At 35.5% G+C, this 7,710-nt stretch overlaps 1 long non-coding RNA gene across 4 annotated transcripts; it reads left to right on the top strand.

The window, feature by feature from the left end:
* The first annotated feature begins 3,925 nt into the window (after positions 1-3,925).
* On the top strand, positions 3,926-6,316 carry LOC105949861 (uncharacterized). 4 transcript variants are annotated; one of them, XR_016033128.1, is made up of 5 exons: positions 3,928-4,088; positions 4,885-4,946; positions 5,241-5,282; positions 5,658-5,945; positions 6,042-6,316. It is a non-coding gene; the product is annotated as an uncharacterized LOC105949861 (long non-coding RNA). The 4 variants fall into 4 exon arrangements; XR_016033129.1 differs by having other exon boundaries at positions 5,630-5,945; XR_016033130.1 differs by having other exon boundaries at positions 3,929-4,088; positions 5,682-5,945.
* The last annotated feature ends 1,394 nt before the right edge of the window (positions 6,317-7,710 follow it).

Raw genomic sequence — 7,710 nt, 5'->3', positions numbered from 1 at the left:
TTGGGTAACTTTTGTGCCTTCACGGTCATATTGATTTCTATGTACTTGCAAAAGGAATAGTGATTGTTCTTCCAAGCACATTATATTATATACATTAGCATGGAAAAGATGCATTCTCTTCCAAATTGTAGAATATTTTAGGGACAGAAGTTTTGAGAACTGAAAAATTATTGTGAATTATCATCTAATCCTCATGTAACAAACGAGGCTGCTGTTTGTCGAAGGAGAGAGGCCAAGACTTCATTAACTCAGTTAATGATACCATTTCCTTCCTCAATCGTTTTGTTGCATGTGGTTTTCTGGTGTTCCTTGCTCCATCCCAAAAGGAAATAATAATTAAACAAGACAGGGAATAAGTAAGAGAAAAAAAATATTGAAAGTAGCCTCAGACATATTTGGTTCTTCGTCTGCAAGTTGGAAAGAAATCGGGAGGCGGGACGATCCCGGTCACGACGATGGCAGCAGGACGAGAATCGGTTAGCTCTGGGACTCGACGACTAACTTGGGATGAGTTGCAACAACGACGTGAGAAAAATTTATGCTATAATTGTGATGAGAAGTTCGTCCGAGGCCACCAATGTAAACGGGCGCAAGCATTGTTGATTGAAATTGACGGGTCGGGAGTCGAAGGTGACAAAAAAATTGAGGAAGAGCCCCATATTTCCCTTAATGCGTTAGAAGGCGAGGATGGAGGGTCGACGATGCGTTTGACGGGCGTGCTTAAGAATGAACCAATTGAGGTATTAATTGACAGTGGTTCGAGTCTCAATTTTATTAACCCGAACTTGGCTGGTCGACTACAGATGCACGCTAATCCAACTAAACCATTCTCAGTTAGAGTGGCGAACGGGGAAAAATTAGAGTGTCGAGATAAAAATGAATTGAATGTAATAACATTGCAAGGATACGAGTTCAAGACCAATCTATTTGCTTTACCAATAAACGGGTTGGACGTGGTACTAGGTATGCCTTGGCTCGAGAGTCTTGGACCGATGTGGATTGATTACCGTACGAGAAAGATGAAGTTTAATGATGGGGGTCGAGAATACCACATTCAAGGAAGAACGAGAGGCAAAATTCCTGTGAAGAATTTTTCAAAATTAAATCTTGAGGACAAGATCCCTTTTGAAGGGGAAGGGAATGTGTTGGTCGAAAACCTACACGCAAGTGCACGTATCGTACAAGTAATATAGTCGACAAAAAGTCCGGATATCGAACCCACAGGGAATATTTAATTATCTAACCCTAGACGCTAAAATTCTACCAATTATTATCAAGCCCACCATACACAGTCGACTTTAGAGAGGATTAACTAAAATAAATTAAAAAGCAAATTAAAACGACAAAGCAAGAAAGCAAATTAAACACGCAGATTTATCAGAGTAAACGAGCCTAGGATTTTATTCTTCCCCCTATGTGATTATTACTCCCCCAATTCCTTCAATTATGCAAGCAATTAACCCGGATTATTAACCTGAGATGCTAAAATAATCATAACCCGCTTCCGCGTGTATTACGATTCTAATACTCTAGATTCAATTACTATATTCCTATGCAATTAATTCTAAGCACAAATCTCAACAATGGCTACCTACGAGATTAATTATATTCCTATGTTAATACCACAAAGGCTCTTCTACCACAGTTCTAATTATTAACCCGATCTTCCGATTCATGCGATTAACAATAACATAAAAGCGCATAAAGTGGCCAGTTTCATGAACTTAATAAAACAAGTAGAAGAAATAATCCGGAATTAAAACTTGCATAAAATCATAGAATTGGGTTCATAAATCCCACATAGGGTTCCAAATAAAATCCTAGAATTAAGAAAATTAGCTACTCATGATTAAAGGAAAAACACAAATAAAATAAGTCATAAACGATAAATCTATGCTTAGAGTCTTCGAATTCTTCGTCTTCGTTATTGCTTTGTTGCTCTCCAAATTGCGTAAAAAAATCCCCTAATTGTGTGCTTGGTTTGGTCTTATATAGGGTGAAGAACTTGGGGAAGAAGGCAGTTTCCTTGTGCAATTGAAATCCCTTTACTGCGCAACTTCGGGGTCTCGGACGGCCGTCCCATAATTTGAACTAAAACTCGGACGGCCGTCCGAGCTTTAAATCTCCAGATTTTGGTTTTTTCACTTTTGGCCCATATTTTCTCCAAATTTGCAGTTTTGACCCCATACTTTTCCAATTCTTCAATTTGTACCTAAAATACAATAAATCAACTTTTTAAGCACCAATTATCGTTAAAACACGCCAAAAGCTCAAATAAAAAGATAGGATAAAGTGTAAAAATATACACTTAACACACCCCCAAACTTGAACTTTTGCTTGTCCTGAAGCAAAATTTACCAATAAGCAAATAACTCAACCATAACATCTCATCACATAGATCAATGACCAACTTCACGTTTTCAGAACTTGTAATTATAATGACAATTCTTAGGCATTCGCAAGCTCAAAATTCAACAACACTTAGTCCCTCACCATTACCAAAAACCACAATTCATACAATTACTTCAAGCATCCAATATTTGCAAATTAAAGATAGAAAGAATTTATACTTACATGCATATGCTTGACTCCAAATACTCACCAAATTATTCTACTCTACTAATATCGAACATTAAGCTATTGGGATCATTGGGGCTTTGTGGCTTTCAATTGTTAAGCTCTTTGGTTCGAGGTAGGAAATATGGGTATATGTAGCTATTCTTCTTGAATTTAGGTGATTACGCCAAAATTTGAAAGATAGGCGTTTGAAACAATAAATTCACCTCTACGGACTTTAGTAAACTCGATTCTCAAAAATTCAAAAGTCTCCACTTTTGCTTTTGAGGCAATGGATCGAGTTTTCAAAAATAATTCAACAACTAGTCCTCATTTCTCCCTTCTAGTCTCTTCTTCTTCTCTTTTTCTCTTTTTTTTTCTCTCTTTTTTTTTTTTTTTTTTTTTTTTTTTTTTTTTTTTTTATACAGAAGCATATATATTTGTCTTCTTCTTTTCTTTTTTCTCTTTTTTTTTTTCTCTTTTTTTTTTTTTTCGAAGAAGAAGAAGGACCTTATAAAATTTCGACCCAACTCCACGGGATAATTTTCAAGAATCTCCACCTATTCTACCTTACATATTGGCTAAAAGAAAGAACACCTTTTCTCCGAGGCTCAAAACAAGGTTCTAAGGATAATTTCGATAAAAAGGTCGGCTTGAAAGGCTCAAACGGTTCAAAGAAGGCCCAAATCATATCCCAAATCACTCACTACTCAATACTTCGTATCATAAATTTCCTAAGGTGAGTCTTAAAACCGAACATAGCATGATCTAGCACAAATTAATTCCAAATTTAAAATACAAAACATTCAACAAAAGCAATGCACAAAATATGATTCCTAGCAATAATTCGCTTCTAAGTCCCGTTGAATCGAAAGCTAAACAAACACTACAGGAAAAGTGACTTTTAACAACATAGATTTAACAATGTGCTAATGCATTATGTTGTGATATGGCATATTTTACAACATTCTTTAAAAGTATGTTGTTGTAAGTGTCCACCGTAAATATTTCACAACACGTATACTTTGCATGTTGTTAAAATTACATACTACCAAATGCATACGAGTGTTGTAAACGTATTCGATTTTTTTACCATGAGACAAGTTGCACTCGCGAGTTGTTGTTATTAATGACATACTACATCACGGAGTTGTACGCTGTTGAATTACGTTTATATCAGATGCATACAAGTGTTATACGAGTGTCAATCTAAAAAGTGTTACAAACAATCTTATATTACTAAATTTTAAAATATAAATTATATTAATAAATAATTATTAATTATATAATATTTGTCATTGGTATAAAAATAAGTAAATATATTGTTTACAATTTTATGTAGTTTAATTGTGATTATTTCCTTCAAAATTTTCCCTTTTTTCTTTTTATTTCTTTTTATTTCACCGCTTCCATTCCTTTTCCCTTTCACGACTCTGCTTTTCCCTTTTCCCTTCTCTTCGCCTCTCTTTCCAGCGCCGGGAGATTTCATCTCCATTGAAGAAGACCACTTCGTCGTTATTAAGATTGTAAAGGTACAAATTTCTTTTCTCTTCCTTCTCTGCCACTCCTCGTCTCTTCTCCCGTTCAATTGTTCTGGTCAATTTGGTACCCTCTACGAAACAATAAATAGTATGCACGGGAAGATCTTCTCTGTATTGTATCATCAATTAGTTATTTATGTTAATTAATTAATTGAGTATATTTCCAATGCTTCTCTTAGTAGAAATTGTTTTGGAAACTGAAAATTAACGGATCGGAGTAAAAACTAGGGTTTCGTGGTAAAAAAGGCCTTTGGGCGAAGTGAGTGAAAGTCTCCAAGCAATCTTAATTTTTTTGTGTTCCATTCCACGAGTTTTCTCCGATTTAATGTAATTTGATCCCATTTTGTTCTCTCAATTCAAGTTTGATGATTTGGTTTTGTTAAACCAAGATGAACCTCATTCGTTCCATACAATCAGATTTCTATCAAAAAATGAACGAATTTTGTAGGAGAAATAATTTCTTTGGTTATTAATGAGGTTTTAAATAATTAAAATGTTTGTATATTTTGTTCTTGGGGGAGGAGGTGAATGTGGTTGAGTTGTAAGAACTGCATTTAGAGATGCACTGCTAAAGTTGCAATGTTGTCCATACTTTTGTTTGATATGGTCTAAGGAATATGGATAGTGGCAATTTTTATGTTCTAAGAGAACGACACTATTTCGTGATTTATCTGCACTTTTTGGGAGGGGCGTACCACTATGTTAACTTCTTTTATTTGGTTCTCTTATTTATAATTGCTATCATTCATTTGAACTCTGTTCTTATTCTATAATTTTGTTTATGCAGAACTAAGCGAACGAAAAGTACGATAATGTATTTGTATACAGGCACTAAACAATGTCGACGAGGTTGGTTTTAGCTTTTCTTGCCAATTATCATCAATCTCAATATTTTCTCATGGAAGAAAAAATATCCTTAATTTGTGCCACAAGTGTCCGACTCTATTGGCCTTTTCAAAGTTTGTTTGTGTGTTAGGTGTTATTTATATTATCTGTCATGTTATTTCAAATGCTTTAATATAATAAACTAAAACTTTTAATGTAATAAATTTATTTATTGATGATTTTCTTTAAAGTGGATATAGTTTGGTTATTTATTTAGTGAATTTTCTTAACTGAATTTTCTTAACTATCAATATGCAGAGATTGGAAACATTTTCGACCAAAAGAACACTATTCAATCAGGTACTCATTTCTCTTTTATCCCATTAAAAAGCAGGATAAGTATTTTCTTTTCCGGTAAAACAATATACCACAGTGATTACAAGTGGTAATCTTAAATTGTTTTCATAATGATATATTCCTATATGTGTCACTCATACCATGTATAATCTGCATGCATATCATGAAATTATTGAGAATTTGCCACAATAGATTATGTATATGTCGTTTCTACTTTCCATCAATGCATATCATCTTTATTATTTGTTCATTTGTATAACAACTCACACTTTTGTTTGTTTTTGTGGATTTGAAAGTATACGATTTTATTATGATATGTACTATGCAGAGCATTTATGTGTCTTGTTTAGTGTCGTGTTTTTTCATTATTTTTGAAAGAGTTAAATATGACCGACATTGGAGGGAAATATGCGGAAGAAATATATACCAGTCTTGCTAACTACATACGGCAATTGCAGCCACTATTACAAAAATATATGTTGAAGGTACCATCTTTGTGTTTTTCATTTCTTAACACTCCAACAGTTTGATTTTTTGCTATATTTATACTTTAATATCTTTTTTAATTTCTTTTCGTTGCCATACTTCTTTTTTACATATTGAAAATGACCAAGCACCAACTTTGTTAAGGAAAATGAAGAGTAGATGACTTTTGAGTTGCAAAATGTAAGTTAAATCATGTTATGATTAATTGATGCCGTTTATTTTCTAATTTTATTTGATTTTTTGGCTCTTGAATAATAGGAAGTTTGCTATTTTCAGTATATGGTGGAGGAACTCGTATTGGAGCATTTGACATCCATTGATAAATTAAAAGATAGGGGAAGTATGAGCATTCTCGGGTGCAAGAAACTTTAGATTAGTTTAACAATAAATTAATTAGTTTTGTTTGTTGGCTAAACGGCATGCGATTACATTACTGGTTGATAATATTTGTATATCTTCAGGATTTTGGTTTATTAGAAATTGAAAAGCATTGAGAATATTTGAAAATTTAATTTCTGTATATTGTTCAATAATATATTTTTTTTGTCTGATTGTTAGTAAACAACAACATGCTACTGAATGTTGTTAAAATCTAAGACAAGATGCACCAGTTTGTTGTTGTAAGACTATCTACAAGACGCATATAAATGTTGTGAAAACTATAACACAACATGCACTTCTACTTGTTATATCACAAACGACGACACGCTTACAACGTGCGTTGAACGTTGTTACATCTCCCGAGCTTTTAACAACATGTTGGTTAACAACGTGCGTATGTACGTTGTCAATGTATTTTAACAACGTACACTGAATGTTGTTAAAAGACCCTTTTCTTGTAGTGAAACATCAAATCCTTATCACATAAAACAAGCAATCTCATCATCAAACATTGATCATCTCTCATCATCATAAATCATCGATGCATTCGACTCAAGCAATTTTTTTTTTTTTTTTTTTTTTTCAAAGCAAATAATAAAAAACGGGAATAAAAAAAAACGATAACTAAAACAAAAGCATGCAACTAACAAAGAAAAAAAATAAAACATAAATAGGGCGCACATAAAAGAAAACAATAGTTAACCACCCCCAAACTTAAAATTCACATTGCCCTCAATGTGATTCGCTCGGAGTTTAAGGATAGAAAACACCTGTTTAAGCGTCGGGACCATCGTTGGGTTGCTCATCAACTCCACCTCGCGCATGAGCATCACCATCCTCTTCATCATCCGAAAACTCGGGTACCGGCTCGAGAATCGGTGCGGGCAACGGGGCCGGTTCGGCGCACTCGGGAGTGCCGCATGCTAAATGGCGCACAATGGCTTGGAGCATCTTCCCCGACCACCGTTGGAGGGATTCGATCGTGCTCACCTTGTGCTCCACCGTGGCAAGCCGATTTCTCGTGATCACCAACTCTCGTTCCATTCTTCTTTGAAATCGCTGGTCCGAACTTGTACTTGGACCCTCGGGTGGAGCTAGTGGTTGGGTATCGACGGGTTGCTCGCCATCTTGGATGGGTGCCTTGTATTGTCGTGCCGCGAGATTATTCATTGGCTTCCGAATTTGTGTGAGAATATCCGTCGGTTTGGTTGGGACCTTCGCCTTCTTGCATAGCCCGGTAACGAGGCAGGGGAAATAAAACCCCTTGGAGTTGTTGACCATGGAGGTCCAAAATCGGTCGGATATGATTACGCCAATGTTGATCGGTGTGCCCTTGAGAATGTAGTAAGCAAGGGCGCACCGTTCGGGATCCATGTGAGTCCACGAGCGGGTGGGAATGAGGTTGGCAAAAATGAACGTAAGGCACGCCTTGCCTATTTGGTGAATGCATTTCCACTCCAACTCGTACGTTTCTTCGGTTGAGAGGTTGGACCAAATGGGGGGTCCATCGCACAACACCTCGGCGATTTGATCTCGTGTGACCGCAAGATGCAATTGCCCCCAA

Source organism: Erythranthe guttata, chromosome 8 (assembly GCF_056151865.1).
Source record: "Erythranthe guttata isolate IM_541 chromosome 8, IM_541, whole genome shotgun sequence".
NCBI lineage: Eukaryota > Viridiplantae > Streptophyta > Magnoliopsida > Lamiales > Phrymaceae > Erythranthe > Erythranthe guttata.
This window is presented reverse-complemented; position numbering and strand designations above follow the sequence as displayed.